Genomic DNA, 19,404 nt, shown 5'->3' on the forward strand with positions numbered 1-19,404 from the left:
CAAAAGGCTGCTTCTACTAAATACTGAGCAAAGGGTCTGAGTACTTATGACCATGTGATATTTCAGTTTCAGTTTTTTAATAAATCTGCAAAAATGTCAAAAATTCTGTGTTTTTCTGTCAATATGGGGTGCTGTGTGTACATTAATGAGGAAAAAAATGAACTTAAATGATTTTAGCATATGGCTGCAATTTAACAAAGAGTGAAAAATTTAAGGGGGTCTGAATACTTTCCGTACCCACTGTACATAGCCTTTGCCCTGTGGCCTAGAAATCCTCTCACAGCTTTCCTGCACAATCACTCTTACAGTTTATCTTGATGTACTCTCAAATGCCCTTTCCTGTAGAATCCCCTGCGCTTAATTTAAATGATCTCTTCTGCCCATTCCCTTTCAGCAGTAGTTTACTATCTGGAGTAAGAGAGAGAGATCGACTGTGGGCCTTAAATTATCCCTGCTCTACACTGGCTCTGAAGTAGTGTGGGTGGACTGATTTTATGAGTGCTATGATGGTTTGACATGGTGTAATCCTCTTTCACTGATCTCCCCTTGTCCATCTGCTCCATCTCCATCCCTCTTTCCTCTCCTCTCTTCGTCTCTGCAACTCTGCTGACACACTTACAAAAGCACACCCTATGCACTTATTTCTAGTGATATAGCAGGGACTCTTCTCGCTTGAGCATACCATTCGCTGTGCTGGAAATGGACCCAGAGTGCCTTATCATTTGATGTGTTATAAGATGGTCCTGATTTTCTAGAATGCCATTATTACATTATCATAAATTTTAGTAATAAAATTTCAACAAAATTTAATTTTATAGATGCTAATTTTATGCTCTGGTTTCTTCTGACATGGATTGAAATGACAAATATGGCTGTGTTGGCAGGAAAAAAAAACCATGCCCAAGTTTGTTCTCTGTGTCACACATTACCTTCACTTGCTCACCTTTAATGGTTTCCTTTGCCAGTTTTTCTCTTTGTCTCTCATCTTCTTCCTTCTCTTAATCCTCTCTCCTTTTTCCTGGTTTTATCTTTCCACTGTTTCTCTGTTTCCTTCTTTCTTTTAGCATTGCTATAGCAGTGGGTGTACTAAGCAGGGATTAGGCATGATTGAAGTGCATGCTGGCGTGAGAGTTCTTCCGCTGGGGCCTCTTATCCTCTGTAGTCCCCTAGAGAGACCTCTCATTGCTGGGCTTCACTAGCAGGTTGGGCCCAGCCTCTCCAACGACTCCCCATGGAAATAGCCTCTCTTCATGCATCTATGCCTTATCCCCAATAGCTTTAGTGCCTTTAGCTGATAGATGTGTGGCTTGGCCCTGATGGAGCTCTCTGCCTGCCAGACTCAAGCTTAAATTATTTATTTATTTATTTTTAAATAGAAGTCCCTTATACTAGTGTACAGTATATGAAAGTGTGAGCTCTTTCTGAAAGGACTTCTTTTGGTCTTTTTCTCTGTCTTCCTCCTCTCTCCCAGGTGACATTTTAAAGGTGTTTTTTTTATGATTTAGGCGGGGCCACATTCATGAAGGCTCAGCTCAATTAACTATTCCTTTCAAATGTTTAAAAGAATCACTAGTTGGGCTTTCAGGGAGATGCCCAGTTCACTGCCATCATCACATTTTATGATCGAGTTTGAAAGGTCAGAATGTTTTTCTCTCATGTGGCATATGCCTGCAGTAGTCACAGAAGTGAATGCAAATTATGCAGCAAGCGGATATCAAGGTGTCTTGGAAGGGAGGAGGTGGGGGTTTCAGAGACAGGCGATGCCAGTCACTTCCCACTACCTAAATCATTACATTCTCATTCGCCTTCCATCTACTGCTGCACTGATGTCGATTAACACATGAAAGAGTAAGAAATGTGTGATATTGCATGCACTCAGCATATTGTGTATTTTACCCCCAACCCCACTGCCCCCCAACACCTGTCTTGGATTCTGCAGGAGAGTTATAGTCTTTGAAGTCAAGCTGTAGAAAGGAAAAGAGGGGAGTAAGAGAAAAAGACTGCTATATGCAGAATGCAGCGTTGCCCTCAGGGGCCAACAGCAGTATTCATGGCACCACTTGTTTCAAGTTTGTTGATTTAGCCAGTATTTGATTTTTACTCTTTACTCTTCTCTTCTTGGCAGTGTTTTTACACTGCTTGTGTTTGCTTAAAAAGGATGCCATGATTACCTATTTAGTCCTGAATCAGACCCTCATCATCACTGCAGCTGTGCAAGAATCTGTGCACATGCAGCACATCACGGACTACAGAACCACCACCAGCATCATCAGCTCCACAGACAGCCTGCTGGATGACCTCAACACCTTCTACACCCGCTTTGAGACCTCCAGCCACAGCACAGAGAGTAGGCGCACACACACACAGACCACCCAAACCCCCACCTCCCCTCAAAGTCCTGAGAATGATCGGCCACCACAAGGCAGCGGGACCAGACAACATCCCTGGGAGGGTTCTCAGGGCATGTGCCAGTGAGCTGGCTGATGTTCTTACCACCATCTTCAACTTCTCCCTCAGCCAAAGCATCGTTCCCACCTGCCTGAACGAGGCCGGTGGCACTCAGTCCAGTCATTATGTAGTGTTTTCGAGAGAGTGGTTCTGGCCCACATCCAGAGTAGTTTACCGGACACCCTGGACCCCCTGCAGTATGCCTACTGGCCCAACAGGGCCACCTCTGATGCTATCACGGCTGCCTTTCATTATTCCCTTTCTCACCTGGAAAATGGAGACTCCTACATCAGGATACTCTTCATTGACTACAGCTCCGTCTTCAACACAGTTGTCCCCAACAAACTCACCCACAAACTGTCCACACTGGGTCTGCACCCCACCCTCTGTGACTGGCTATACAGTTTGCGGACGACAACACAGTGACAGGTCGCATCACTGGCGGGGACGAAGCAGGCTATAGGAGGGAGGTGGCCGGTTTGGTGTCATGGTGCAAGGACAATAATCTCAGCCTCAACACGGACAAGATGAAGGAGATATAGTGGACATGAGGAAGGAGAGGAGAACTCATCAGCCACTGTTCATCCGGGGAATCGAAGTGGAGAGGGTGGGCAGCTTCAAATACCTGGGGGTCCACATCAGTGAGGACCTCACTTGGACACTTAACACCACACAGCTGGTCAAGAAGGCCCAATGGCAGCTGTACTTCCTGAGGAGGATGAGAAGGTTTGGCATGTCGCCTAGGATCCTTCGCAACTTCTACAGCTGCATTGTCGAGAGCATCACTGTCTGGTATGGCAGCACTACTGCTATGGACCTCAAGCCCCTGCAGAGAGTGGTAAAGACTGCAGAGAAGATCACCAGGACTCCACTGCCCTCTCTGCAGAGCATTTACCACCACAGGGTGCGTAGGAAAGCTGCCTCCATCCTCAAGGACCCAACCCACCCCCAGCACGGACTGTTCACACTCCTACTGTCCGGCCGGAGGTTCAGAAGTGTGAAATGCAGGACCTCTAGACTGAAAAACTCTGCCATCAGACTTCTAAACAGCTGACTCGGGAACTACCTCATATAATTCCACCCATACTGTTTACACACTCAGTTCGTACATGCATAATTGCACACTCACTGCTGAATATTTGCACACACAGCTTCCATGTAGCATACATTCTCTCTTCATTATATTATGTTCTTCTATCGTTATGCTTCTCTCATCGGCTGTTTTATATTGTGTTCTTGTATTTTTCATTATGCTCCTTTCATTGACTGTTTTACAGTGCCTTAGATTTTGAGATTTAGATTCTCTGTTACCTATGTATCTGTGTTATATTTCACTTGTATTGGGTGGCATTCATGTGGACAGCAAAGTAAGAATTTCATTGTACAGGGAAACGCATTTCCTAACTGTGCATATGACAATAAACTCTTGACATTACAGCACAAGATTTTCAGTAGCAGCCATTTTACTTCTGAACATTGCTGTTGCCATGTAATTATTCCACATGAACAGATGATAAGTATTTGACAATGACTGAGATTGAGAGAACGGAAAGTAACATTGTAACCATTTTTTTCTGTGACATAGTGCAGTATGGGAAAAGCAGAGCCTGCCACACTTAAGTTATGAGCACACACGTTTCTATAAACATTTTCATATGTTATCATATACAGTGATCTTTTCTCCAGATTGTATTGCGCTGTAGCACAATTTGGTGTGTTCATGGATGTCAGCTTATAACAGCTCACTCACAATAACTCTGTTCTGAACACATATCCACTCAGTACTGTTAGACTCAGCATGGCTGATATCAGTCTGTCCTAAACGCCTCATAATTATTAAGGTTGGAATTTTTTTCCAATATCAGAAAAAAATTTCAGTATTAGTCTATGATATTTCCAGGTGACACTGCAAACAGAAAATTACTAATTAGCCCTTCAAACACAGGGTCTTCAGAGGGAGAATCAAAACTAAGTGGTATGAGGCTAACTACAACTAAAGTTACCTGCAGTTTATGCTACATACCTAAAAAAAAAAAAAAATATCCACCAACATCCCCTGGTGTCCAAAACATATTTATTTCTTTGCGTTATTTTTATTTGCTGTTGAAAATCACAAACCAATACTTAATGGAACACAGCTTATTTACCCTCATCATTAACTACTGATGATGCATAGAGGCCTTGAAGGGTTGTTCTGTTTCATAGGGAATATTTCAACCACGGCTTTTTGTAACTCTGTTTAACTCAAGAATGAGGGAGCACTCAAACGAGGGGTAAGGGTAAAACAAATAAAAAATGTGATCAGTACAGTTTTTCTGTTCCTGGCTGGATCTGTGAAAATCATCATCTGATCAATTGTCCATTAAGAGCAAAGAATGTAAATTACATGCTCAACACAATAGATTCACCCAAGACCAGATACATCAGCTGCATTGACTCTATGTGTGAACATACTATTATTGATAAGCAGGAAGGAGGCCAGAGGCAGGGGTACTACATGACTATCTATCTGAGATCTCAGAATTAGTTACTAACAAGTTACGCAGCTGCTCCATGAGTCACTGAAGATTCAGTAGATTAGATGATCATTGTTGCTACATTTTTGTTAAAGTGACCCCCAGACCACCAAAAGGTTCCCTATCATTAGACAGATGGACAAACCTCTTGTTCATTACTTAGGAAGATAATAGTCATCCAAATTCAGAGGGGAGGTTTGACCATGCATGAACTTCTTGGCTCCATACTTCCATTAGATGCCACATCATAGACTGGAACTGCACTAATCGCTGCATTGTGTAGCTGACTTCTAAACGCCCTTTCCCTCCTTCTCATTCCTCTCACTGTTGATTCTTGGGGCAGAAGGGAATGTATGGCACTTATTACAAGTTAATGGATCATAAATTGAAACTGAAAGTCTTGTAAAAGAACTGCATTCATATGCACACACACACACACGCATACACACGGCTCACAGAGATTTCTTTGAAAGCCTCTGACCTCGGTTTTTCTCTTTCATTATGCTCGGCCATCACCTGGTTTTTGGTCATCCTTTATGAATTACTGGTACATTTACAGTCTGTTAAGTTTTTGAGCGTTTATGTGGTGCTCTGCCCTGCATGTCCTCCACGGTGAAGTACAAAAATGGGAGTCAACTTCTGGAGTTGTCACTTAACAGATTACTGCTACCTACCAGTTACTGTCTCTGCTGGTGAGGTCATCCTTGCTGTGGTTTGTGAGTGTCTCGCTGTGGTTTTATATGTACGTGTGTGTGTGTGTGTGTGTGTGTGTGTGTGTGTGTGTGTCTACGAATGGCGTATTTTGTTCTTTTTGTATCCAGACCTGCAATGATAGTTGAAAGCATGAAGTCTGAACACTGCTTGAATCTGTCATGTCCCCATTTGTGTTTGTTTTGCTAACATTTAGATTTAATTATTTTATGATGGCACAGGCTAAAAGATGTGATATACAATATTTCAGCACTGTGGGTTTGCAGATTATCTCACTGCAATGCAGGGGAAAATTAAAGCTAAAGTAGGGACAGCCACACTCACGTGGCTGACAGTAGCTTTCATTGTAGAGCCACAGCCATCTGATTCCTTAGCCTCAGATGAAATGTGTCACCATGAATAATTACAAATCAAGTGTGTTCATCGTGGCAATTTTGCAAATTTCCTTCTTCTCATCTCACCACTGCTCATTAATGTTTCAAATGTAGTATGCTGTTGAGAGAATACCAAGGAACACACAGACATGCAATAAACATGCATCACTAAGCTCAGTGTTCCTCTAATGGTGGTTTCATGAGCTCATTGTTGGCCCTGATGGCTCCTCAGAGGTTTAGCAGAGGCACTTTAGTGTTTTGTCTTTTGGTTCCTCTTTTTTGTATTTTGTATTTTTGTCCTCCTTCTTGGTCAGTATTCTCGTTGTGCAGTTTCTCCTTCACTAGGTCTTGCTTAAAAATCCACAGAGACACTTGAATAAACTGTCATAATCATCATCATCTCTGTAATTATCCACTCACCCAAATAATGAAACAACGGACACGTGTGTGGTGTTCTCCCACCACATGACTTTTGGAGCATGACAACAAAGGTAGTTTATATCCTTACTAACCTAGAAATAAAATGAAGTAAAGTTAGTCTGTTTTGTGTTTTTATTAGCCACTACACACATGCGCACATCCCAGTACTCAAACCTAGCCGTGCTTTACCTGCTCGTCCATCTTGAGCAGTCTCTGGTGGCAGTGCAACCAGCTCTAACTGGTCAAACACGCATGCGCACGCACACACACATACACACTCCCACAAGCCCCCACAATAGCCATTTGGAGTGATGGCCTGCATGGTGGAGCTGACCACTCTACACCATACAGCCAGCTGTCCCACAGGAACTAGCATTTACTTAGACTGGTCAAACGCATATAACACACACATGAAGTTAAACTTTTACTTTTTCATGTCATTGATGTGTATTGCATCCTTCTTGGTTTGGCAAGAGTAAGATGAGCAGAGAGTTTTATATAAACCTGGGCTGTTCCTCCTTTAAGCCTTTCTTCACTTTTAGTTTAAGGAAATTGCACTAATATTTCCAGTTTAAAAAAAGAGAATCAAACAATATTTGGACATATTTGTGGAAACAACACCTACTGTAAGTGACCAGCTTCTGGGTGGTTGTTTCCCATGTTAGTGGCTAACTGATATTTGAGAACTGGCATTGCTTGGAGACTCACTGTCAGCTTGTGTGCTATTGACTAGAGCATACAATACCTCTGTATAGCCTATGAATGTTGATACAAGATTGTTTCCGACCCTATATTATTTGTGATGGCAAATGACCAGACTGACAGTAGCAACGTAGTCTTGTGCAGTCTGTATGGTACTGCCTACATAGCCTGGATCAGTGTATCCACTATATCCACTATAGTGCGAAGTCATAGAATAGTCAAATCACAAGCTGCACTAACAAAGGTGAAAACTGTAGCAGCTGTTTAACTGACGGTTTGGCTGTTGTACCTGAAGTGTATTCACATTGCAGCTGAAAACAAGGTTACTCTGCTGAGAGTTCTGTGCTTGTTGGCAGAGTATTCACCACTCCAGACCTCCCTGGTGTGCTATAGCATTATTAAATGGTCCCAGTCTGGCAACAATGCTAATGCTGTTTCAATCAGTGTTTTTGTAACAAACCTGGTAGCTGCATCTGCATGCTGAAATTTTGCCAAGCAAATATCTCTTTTTTTTTTTTTTTTTTTTTTTTTTAATTTGGTCTGGTCACCATAATATGAGGCCAATTGTACAGTCATGGAAATTCAGCATCACCAGTTATTTGTATTTTCATCTTTCAGTCCAAGCAGTGCACAACACAGTGCTCATAGGTCAGCACAGCTCTGGTCAAAGTTCAAAATATTTTATCTGCCGTGCACTCCCATGAACCTTGGTGCATCATGGCCTCTGTGTAGATCCATCGTAACACGTGATACACAATAATGGCGAGGTGCATACAAAAGCTTTTTTCCTGCGATAATGTACAGTAAATATGCCCACTCACACAGATTTATTCAAGCTGCTATATAGGCACAAAATGCTTAAAAGAAGAAATGTTACTTTTATTTGATTACAATTTTGTCCAAATAAGCATCAAAGTAAAATAAACCAAGGTTGTCCTGTCCTGTACAAAGTATGATCACACATGAACACTGTGACCCTGAAACAATTTTGACACAGTAATTCAAGAAATTTTTATAATATTATACACAGCGAGAATTTAAATCATCTTAGTCTGTTTTCTTTTGTTGAAATAATCTCACACTCAAAGCAATGAAATGAGTCATTCTTCACTCATATTTCTGGAAGCAGCTTAAATTTGCTGATATAATGCCAACAGCACAATGGAAATAGGGTACATGTCCATGAGGTGTTCACTTGTGTGCTATTCAACTAGCAGTTAGCCTCTGGGTATTTGTTCCTCTTTCCTTGTACTTTGAAGGGTCCTGTGGGAGAGAGAGCAGGTTGAAATGGAGAGGGGAGTTAGTGGCAGGGGGAGAGAGACAAAGGAGGTGCTTTTGGAGCACCAGGCCAGAAAAAGGCACCTTTTCTTTATTTGATAAAGCAAAGGGGAAGGAGATGGAGCATGAGTGTGATGAGGAAAAGAGAAAGAGAGGAAGACCCAGAGGTACTGTATTTTCCTCGGAGAGAGGCAGATTTTGTGAAACTGAACATCAGTCCTTGTGTTCAGAAAGACTTACCTTGACATCATCTGTACTTTACAAAAAATAAAGAGTCAATACAACGCTGACTTAACTATCTCTATATGTCTGAGTCTGTGCCTGGAAGTGTTTTTCTTTCTCCCCATCTTTTTGATTCTTAGGCTCATTCTCCACACACACTCATCCTTTCAGCTGTGATTTATCCCTTCATCTCCAGAGTGTCATTGAAGAGAGTTGTTTCGCTCTCCAGACTAATAACCATTGCTAAGATGGAGAGGGGATAATATTATTGACTTCCGAGCTAGACAGCAGCTTGCCAGTGTGTGCGGTTTCACATGAATGTACAGTCATCCTTGGTTTTCATACACCTATGGAACATTTTGAATCTCACCATGAACTTTGGATTTGCATGTGGAAGTATTTTTTCTCATCTGTCAACATATGTGTTTTTTTTTTTAAGTTTTGTGGCTGTTGTTCTCCCTCTTAGGGAGGCCAGAGATCAGGCCATGCACGTACATGTCTGTACACGCATGCTGCAAGGAACAACACTTACATGCCTGTTTACCAGGCGGCCAAACAGTCAGTGGCGTTGCTCTAACAAGCATGGATAATTGTGGTCAGACCTTGAACTACAAATAGTAAATGCTACTTTCCTCAGTGACAGTAATTCTATATTTACCTCCGCATGTGAGGATCAGTGGATCTGATTGCAGCAAAACATAATTTGGACAAAAGCTGGCATATACAGATGAACCCACACATACTCGCTTATTCATTTGAATGTGCACGTGTATGATGTCAGCATGCACATAGTGGTTCAGTGTGTGCAGAGAAAACAAAAACAAAGCTGACACACTTACCACAGACACACTACAAATCTAATTTAAAGCGAGAGGGGCGTGACGGTTACGATGATTCCATGAGACTGCAGACATGTCAGTCCGTCCCCACTTTTCCCCAGAGAGGCTGCGGATCCTCTTTGCTAATTTTAGAAAGCTGCAAGCAGGCTGGGAAATGCTGGAGCTGCTGAGTTTAGTTCAACTAAACCAAAGCTAGGAAGCCAGGATAAGGTTTAACCTGCCCCCCACTCCCAATCACCCAGAAGCTCTGTGCACACTTTTCTACACAACATATGTGGTGTGGGAATGGAGGGGGGGGGGACGGGTGAGAATAAAGGAGGGAGGTGGAGAAAGAGCAGGACTTGGAGTGAAGATGTAGAACAAAAATACATCCAGGCACACAGACACGATGACCTCTATTATCAGTGTCGCTGCCACATGATGGAGGATCTGCATGCGAGTGTGTGCATGTTTGAATCGTGTAATTAGTGTGGTTGTTTGTCGGCAGCATGTGTCAGGATTACAGCTCACCCACTAATGTTTGTGTTTATACTGAGACGTATACTGTATAGGTACCCCGTTATGATCACAGTACCTTGTGTATTTGCATGTATAAAATGAAGCCCTGCAGTGAGCACGAGAACAAACTAGAGGAAGTGAGAGCAAGCCATCATCGCTCTTATCTCTTGAAGAGGCACATTATTGCAAATGCCTGCACACGGTCTTAACACATGCACACACTCTTACATGCACAGAGCGAGAGTCACATATTGTTTTGGCTACAGGCTACAACTGGTTCTAGCTGGATTTAAAGCCACAGCGGTGTGTTTTTTTGTTTGTTTGTTTGTTTTTGTTAATTTTGATAAGCTGTTGAATATATTTACCTGAGTCGTCTGCTGCTTTATTCCCGACTCTCATCCTACCCAAGAAATATTCACTGTACACAGTTTCTACATACATTTGTATATGAGAGGGGATACTCTTTTTTTTAAATCTTTTATTCCGCACCTATTTTTTCTCTGAAAAGTGATTTAAACAGTATTTAAGTGGACGATAATGTAACCAAATTACAGATCACTTTACAGCGCCATTCAGTGTGATCGGCTGTTGAGACGAGGTCATAGTTCGAGCCTGAGGGGGGTGCTTGTCATTAACTGCCTTTGGCTCCCTGCTCTTTCCTTGCCATCTAGTTATATTGGCTTTAAGGGCTCTTTCACAGTGAGTCATGTTTATTTCATTGTCCCTTTTATAGCCCCTCTGTTCCCCTTTTAACCCCTCACCTCCCTGCATGCAGGTAAATGTTCTGCCAGTACGCAGGAGAGTAGGTTTTAGAGGGAATAAATATTAAATAGCCTCAGCTTTGACTAGGAGTGTGTGTCAATATTTTTCAAGTGCAGGAGAGGGACTTATTCTTTTCCCCATTCTTATTAATTCATGTTTTCTGCTTGGGAGTTTTATTGGATTATTTTAAACACAGTTAAAACATTTTAGTAATCCTAATGAGATTTAAGAACAAACCAAGATGAATTATTTGTCATCTGGTAGCTCTGCTGACTCAAATGCACAACATGTAACTGCTGTATTTTGCTTCCAAATGTAGTCTGAGATTTTGCGACATCTTATTTTCACAAGCATTTGCTAGAATATGTCACTTTATCTTAACTGTGCATGTATTCTTTAATACACACAGGATGTTCTGTTAGAAGGCAATGAAATAATTCACATATGCCTTACAGATAATTACAAATGTGAATTTTATAGTGACTCTCATAACTCATAATTATGTAGCATTACACATTTAGAAACTGTGTTAATATAAACACTAATAATAGCATGGAGTCCATGTACAATTAAGCGCTCATACAGTCAATCCTACATTAAAAGACGGAAAGAACGCATGATCTAAATGCATCGGATTAAGTGGTCATTCTTTCCAGCAAATGTGCATGCGCAAATTAAGTATGCCATGTGTAAATGATAAAAATGTTTGTTTACACATTATATACAGTAAAGAAAATGTGACAGTTATTCAGCTCCGGCCATTTAATGAAACTGTTTGTTACTGCAGTATCACTATACTTAAAGGAATAGATTGATTGCTTTTCATAGTTGCTCCTCCTGCTTGTCTGGGTGAAGAGCAAGAATATTCTGTAGCATATTAAAGCAATGTCAAGCTCAGTAGGTGACACAGTATTAGATGCATCATTTGTGAAAACTAAGGCAGAACTTTAATATAACTTGAAATATCCTTCAGTGTAAGGGATCCTCATTAAACTAATTCAAATATTTTAGTATTAGCCATAAGAGGCGCCATTTGTTAAAGCAGTCTTGGGACAACTGCAAATGTCACCAGAAGTAATAATGACAGTAGCACACAGCTTTGTGCTTCATGGCTCTATCTACAGGCACCGTGCGAACTGACAAAGACTGATGTTGCGAGGTGGAGGGACGGCTGGGCTTCTGACAGGACAGATAATAGCCAATAAGGCAATGCCGCTCTGGATGACTGACAGGTTCCAGGAAAGGCCTCACCTGTCTGCAACCCTGTTCCACGAAGCAAGAATCCACTCAAAAACATCACAGCAAGCCTGCATGTGCATGTACACAAATGCACAAAAATGTACATTCATACACATCATACAAGAAATTAATTTTATTGAGAGGTTGAATGCTCACACATACTGCATAGGAAGTCAAACATAATATGCAAATACATCAATTCTCTGTAGCTTAAACTCATTAAATAATTTGGATCATGAGATTTTAGGGTAAAACATAATGTGTCAGGCAGGCAGATGGAAACAAACCACTGACAGAACAGCACAGACACAGAGTGATGAAACTCTATCAAGACACTTTTCAGCACAGTGGTGGAGACTGTGAAACCAATACAATACTCACTGCCGTCACTTCCCATCTTGGCCCAGGTCTGGCAGCTGTCATGCTGCTGCTGCAGACAGCATTCAGGAGATGTACTGTCAAATATCATTTGATTGTTGAGGGAAATAATACAGAGATCTCAAGACTCCATAATACTGGTATCCACAGTTCTAACCATTTAAAGAAGGAAACCTTTGACAAACACTGTGGCTGCAGTGTACAGTAATTCAATCATTATGTGGCTATGAACACGCTGAAAACGAATAACCAAACCAAAGAGCCACTGACGTCATCAAAATGTAAAGTCTGGAGCTGTATGAAGATGTTTCCTTTGGCCGAGTAGTTCTTTTATAAATGCTAGTCACACGTTTACCCATGGCCATGCCTCAGCTTTCTTCCCTCTGAGGTGCTGATGGATTCTGCCATTTGGCTTTCCCCAAACAGCTAGGAACCAAGTTTTATTTCAATGTTCTCAAATTTAATAATTATGCTTGATTGCCTGCTTCTTGTTGCTAAGCAATCTCAAGACTTGAATTAAGAATAAGATCCTGATCATTTCTTGTCTACTCTTACATCTCGGATAAGGCCGACTAAAGCTGACTCAAAGCCAGGCAAATAATGAGAGCAGATTTGATAAATGGGCCTGACTGCATGTTCTGTTATAGTTTTCAAGGGCAGCTGTGGCTTAGGAGGCTTGTCCACACATCACAGGGTAAGTGGTTTGATCTCCAGCTCCTCCCGTCTGCATGTCAAAGTGTCCTTGGGCAAGACACTGAGCCCCAAAATGTTCCTGAGAGTGAATGCATTCATTTAAGGCTTTTACCCAAAACCAGGTGTTTAGCATTTTATTTTGTGTTTTTTACATAAAGAGCAGAGTATTTTTTATTATTATTATTATTATTTTCTGGGTTTGGTGATCTTTTCCAAAATTGAGTTCTCATTCACTCATAGAGCACGTGCAGACGGTAGCCCCAGTCACTGATTGTATAATTGACTGCTCCTTTCCTCAGTCAGATGCTAATTTCATGCAGATTGCAGGAGCAAATAGAAAGCTTTTTGTGGACTTAAATCTGGCCTTAAATGTGCACATTGATGGAATACATAGTGCTGCATCTGGAGGACTGGGAAGATCAGTAAAAGACTAGTCTACAATGTCCCTCAGACCCTCCCTCTCCTCTGTGTGTGTCCAAACAACTCTTCTATGCCTAATTGTCCAGTATTAGTAATAGGAGCGCAGTCATCACAGCTGTCTTACTCTGTCTCTGTCCTTTGTACACTCATCCTCAACCCTCAGCTCCTCACTCCAGTATTCGCTCCGCACAATTGCCCCACTTGATGGGATTGGACCTCAGGCGCCTGCTTTGATTCTTCAGACACCCCCTTCCTTCAGTTGTTCACTCCCACCATTCACAGTATCCCCCATGCAGTCAGTCTATACCTCATCACTCACTTCCATGGAGACTCCACCATGAGCAGTCAATAAGAAACCTCGGTGACACACATAAGCACACGTGAACATGCTGAAAACCATAGCCAAGGCGACGGTGACTATAGGTTTTCATAGCGAGTGGCCACAAGGGAGCTTTGTTCCATGTCTCCACTAATGCAGATAACATTTTGATAGTAACATTTACAGTGCCTGTCCACAGAGGTGGAAAGTACATTTACTCTAAAGTTTTATATTGAGTTATCTGTTCTTCACTTCATTATGATCATTTTTTGCTACTTTACATTCAAATGCCAAGACAGAGGAGGAATGCGTCAGATTCTTTCAGTGGGCATGCATATACCACTTGAAGCAGCAGCTTTACATTATTCTTTACCAGGATGTTTTGTGCAGTTTCTGTAGAATAATGTTGTCCTTTGAGCAAACACAAAGAACATAGGCGAGGGTGTGAACACTGTGTTGCTGTGAATTCAGCAAGTCAGACTTCTTAAAAATGGATTACAGAATCTGAGGCACTGATGAAAACATCATATGTTTATGTCTATGTGTTTTGAGTTCTAGGTCCAATTAAAACTACAGTGCAAGATTGGAATTTTAAAGAAGTATTAATTATTGTTGTGACCACATGGTAGCAGCAGGGCGACCTATAACTGTGACACAGACATATTTTGTGTATAAAGCTGTTATGGCAGATAAGTTATGGCAAGCAGTTGCATAATTATACATTTAATTATACATCCAGCTGACACAAAACAATATTAGCATCGGGCCACAAATTAATGAACACAAAGTCCAATATTTACTCTCTTCTAGCTCTGGTTTCAATTTCGCCAGCTCTCTAAGGGAAGTATCAGGCTCTTTAATGGCTACATTCTCCACTACATTTGCCAGCTAGTTGCTAACTTGGTCTGTCTGCTGTTACGTGCCAGCAACACAGTGCACAGATGGTTTACCAGAACTTTTCTGCTGAAACAGCTGCTTGCTGCTGCAAGAAGGTTGGTGAGAGTGAACCAAAACAGTAAAGTTGTGGACTATCAGACCAAACAGTTAATTTAATATAAATATTCTTATTTTATTATTATAATAAAAGCATGGAAGCCGACCCACCCTGTTCCCCCTCTATATACAGGCCTGTCTGTTATATATCATGAGTCATACTCTGTTGCAGTGAAGATGCTGTCATTTTTCTCATTTCTCCCTGCAGCAGTTTCTACAGCTTCAACATTTTGAACTTGGGAAAGGTTTATTTTATTTATGCACCTTGTAAATATTGCAATAAAACAAGTCACTATTTTAAGCAATAATGGAATCTGAACATCTTGATGCAATGTGTTTTTTTCAGCATGAGGTCCTTCAAGAATCTTTGAAATCACATTCTTGTATTCTAATTTATGAAGCCTTTCACTGGGGATTTTACTATTGCAGAAACGGTCTCCTGAGTGTAAAACCATCACAGTGGTATTTGTGCTTTGAAGGAGGTGAACAGGGAGAAAGAGAGTTGGATTTGGCAGGTGTGTTATCAGGTGCAGTAATAAGGTTTGTCAATGCTGGCATCGCAAGCCGCTGGGACAGCTTGTCACTGCTAGTCTTAATGCACAGTGTCACTTTGTTTCTCCAAAGAACCATTGGAAGCAGCTCTTTCTCTTTTCCTCCCTTCCCTTTCTGCCACTGTCTCCCTGCCTCCCTGCCTTTTCTCCCTGTCTGTGCTTCAATCTCTCACTTCTTTTTGTTCTAGACATTAGCTTTTTTCATGACACTTCTGTTTATGTTTGTCTCTGTCTTTGTCACTCTCCCCCTCCTCAGTCTGTGTGTGGAGACAGGTCAACTGTCGCGGCCTCACAAGGTTATGTGAAGCATGAGAAATTTAGTGTCAGGGGTGACCATTCATCTCAGCCTCTTGGATATGTCATGGGACATCTTGAAAGTTGTCATGAAGAGAACACATTAAACACAGTTTGTATATAGTAAATCCCTGAGAAACCTTAAATACCCAACTTTCTCCCTGTACCTTTTTATTTTAGATTGAATTTAATTATTCCATGCAGCATTTCGCTAGTAAATGTATGGCTGAATATTACCATGCAGTATAAATCGCCCTCCAACATAAGTCTGTCTGACAGTGCCGCCTGGCTTTGAAGAGAGACGTCACATATGATGCTCCAAGTTAATTTGACACGTGATGGCTCACCACTGAACTTTAAGCCGTACAGTTGCATGGTTAGCATTAGCCTCACGCTGAGAAGTGGTGAAGCACATTGTTCATGCTTAGCAGCATCAGGCAAACCATGCTGTTTTAACAGTTATTAGAAAATTATGCTAATGTATCACTTTAGGACAGGAGGATAAGAGCGAATGAGGAGTGAGAGAGGAAGGGTGTGAAGAAGCATGGATTTTGTTAAATGCATTGTGTGGGATGACGCTGCAACCTTGGATGACTTCGGTTCCTGAGGGTGTCGCACAGACAACAATAGCTAAAAGCACAACTTGGCTTTCTATGTTTAGGTCTGGAGCTTCAGGCTTGTTTATCTGCAAAAGTAGTGCAAACATGCATTTGATGTGCTGTATGTCAGCACAGATTGCCTTAAGTTCACCAGAGAAAACTCTCCTTGGGAATAATGCTAGAGGCTCAGCTAGCCTGTGCTGCAAGCGTTCCAGGTGAAGTCAGTCTTTTGACACAATAACCACTATGCCTCCTATCGCTGATCCTATCATCAAACTCATTAGAGTATAATGATGGATCCCTGTACGTGCTTTAAGTGTTTTGCATTCCACAGTGATTGGTGGCAGTTTGGCATTCTGTGATGATCTTAAGGTTGAAGATTGTGCACCGGAGCTCTGCATGTTGACAGAGCGCCATACTCGAAGGCCCTTGGGGTGAGGCTGGAGGGCGAGCTCAGGCAGCATGGGTGCGTACAGTGAGTGGAAGCGGAAGAGAATGGAAGACGATAATCAAGGAAGCTAATTGCTTCCACTGGATTTTGAAATCGAATCTCAGCCCCCAGTGCATGGGCTAGGCAGCACACAAATGAAATATTGATGACTATGGTGAAAGTAAGGGAAAATGACCCTGCTTTATGATCAATATAAAAGCCACAGATTTGTGCAGAACATGTCTCAACAGGCAATGCATTTCCCCTGGTTTTTATAGATCCGTATACACTTACCATGGGTTTAATATTGCTGAGGTGCACAAATATTACATTATATCAATTTGCTCTTTCTATTATTCATAGAAACAATGTTATATTGATAGTTTTTACAGATCCACAGCAACTTTGTAATTGCATCATTATAATTAATACACATATGGAGAGGGAACCCTATCGTTGACCGGTAAGCTTTTATTTAGAATCACTATAATAAATGATAATTATTAAACATAATATTGGGTATTGAAGGTCATGCAGGATGCTCTCCAATCATCATACAGTATTAAAAGGATTTCTTGATCTTCAGAAGCACTAAAGGCACAGGGCCTTTCAATAAATAAATTTAAAAAGTTAGTATAATTCATCTTCTGGAATCAATGAATCCATTTAGTAGTTGCTGAAATTTGTTTCACTCCGGACCAAAGTGGTGGCCTGAGCCACATCAACCTGCTCAGCATTTGATTGTTTATTGTGTCTTGTTGCTTTTCTTTTTGTTTCTCTCTCCTCTATCCACTCACCTCACCTGGTCAAGGCAGAAAGCCGCCCACCAAGAGCCGGGGTCTGACAGAGGTTTCTTCTGTTAAAGGGAGTTTTTCCACCCCACTGTCACCAAGTGCTTGCTTAAGGGGGATTTGTCGGGTTTTTCCTCTAAAATAATAATAACAGTAGTAAGGTCTGGACCTTACTTTTGTAAAGTGTCCTGAGATGACCTATGTTGTGATTTGGTTCTATACAAATAAAATTGAATTGAACTGGGGGCAACTGCCAACTCTTCAGCTGTGCTGCTAGCACGGCTAAAAAAGAAACTGTAAGCTGTTGCATTGCCAAGTCCTCTATTATACTGGTCAGCAGGTTACTGCTCATTAACTCTAACATAGCCTACATTATTTGCCGCATCCAAGATTAGTAAACAGCCATTGATGGTTTCATTTATTCTATGTACGTACATTCGGTAATGGTATGAGCTTCTCTTGTAATTTGAGCAGCAATCCCTAAATAAACTGCCTAATTAGAGCATGCTGAGTACTGTCGATGAGAGAAGTTGCCATGACGACAACCTTTCGATGTACCATGGGTCAGGTGAGAGCAGACCTGATCAGGTGTCTGGAGAGAATCTGAAGAATGATCATGCTGCACGCCTACAAAGAAAGCACCAACATAGAGACAAACAGCACTTCTTCGGTGGTATTTTTAGCATTTTAAGTCATGTTTGTTCAATCATCCGTTTTAAATGGCTTCAAAAATGCCTCTTGAATCACTGCTTGTAAAAACTTAAAAAATACACTGTATAAGCCAGAATCAGTCAGGTAAAGACAATGAGCCTTCAACCCATGTTTGACTGTCATTTTCCATCAGGCATATGCAAGGGGCAGCCTGGCAAGACATGGCCGAGGGCCCGCCAGTGTCAGTGTAGTGTCCACAGTTCCTACTGAACATGCTTACAGTGCCAAAGTTTCAAGGGCTCTTTCTGGCTTGAGGACCCTGGAGGGACTTGGCCCATGCTAGTTCAAATATTGACACAAATGGTGATAAATCTGTGTTTTGTTAATCATCTCAAGAAGTTTGTATTTACTGAAAAGACACGGGCAGAATGGATGAAACTGACATGCCACTTGTTTTCCAGTTCATACTAAACTACAGTATTGTTAAGCTTTTGATGTCCTAGACATTTTTGCAATAACAAAATATAGAAAACAAACCATTTACAGTGTTCAGTTTCTTAAATGCATAAAAGCAGTGGTGATAGAGAGGGATCTTGATTCTGTAGTGTATGTATATTCTGCAGCCTTTCTGTGCTGCACTGTCTTTGTGGTAATAATGGGTTGCTATTTATTCCCCCTGCTGCATGGATAAGGGCTTTCACAGGGTCTTTGTTGCCTCCCATACTATTTCCTCTTGTCTCTGTGTTGTACAGGGGCATGGGTTTGATGCCACAGGGAGAATTTCTTCATGTCCAGAAACGACACCCTGTCATCCCACAGCCCCACTCCACTTTCCTTTTGTTTCTCTCTGAGTATTCTCATTTTTTCTCCTTCTGCCGGCTCCACAACACTGCTCCCTCATGTTTACATATAGCCTGATTCAAAACAACAAACTGAAGCTTTACAACCTGCAGCCCTTGTGCTCTGTCTTTCTCACTTTCTCATATCTCTCTTCTGTCTTGTGGCCCTCATGACTTGTCTGTGAGTACACACAAGAAAATGCAGGATGGTGGAAAAATAAAATGACACATTGAAAATGTTCTTGTTGGCAGGTAATGGCATATGTACTGTTACCAAGTGCCAAAGCGGTTTGTTGTTTGACATGTTTGCAGGGCTTTTCCTGAAGGTTGCAGTCTGTAAAGGGTCCTGCCTCAAACACTGTGTTCTTGGCGTAGGGACCTTCTAGTCATTACCCCTGAGTCAGTGGTGCCACATTCAACTTCACACATAACTGACC

General features: G+C 41.6%; 1 protein-coding gene across 16 annotated transcripts in view; it reads left to right on the top strand.

Annotated features, from left to right (window-relative positions):
- nrxn3b (neurexin 3b) overlaps positions 1-19,404 on the top strand; it is a 444,405-nt gene that overhangs the window by 184,567 nt on the left and 240,434 nt on the right. The gene's annotated exons all lie outside the window — the stretch shown is intronic.

The sequence above is a fragment of the Monopterus albus genome, unplaced genomic scaffold, assembly GCF_001952655.1.
Source record: "Monopterus albus unplaced genomic scaffold, M_albus_1.0 scaffold201.1, whole genome shotgun sequence".
Lineage (NCBI taxonomy): Eukaryota > Metazoa > Chordata > Actinopteri > Synbranchiformes > Synbranchidae > Monopterus > Monopterus albus.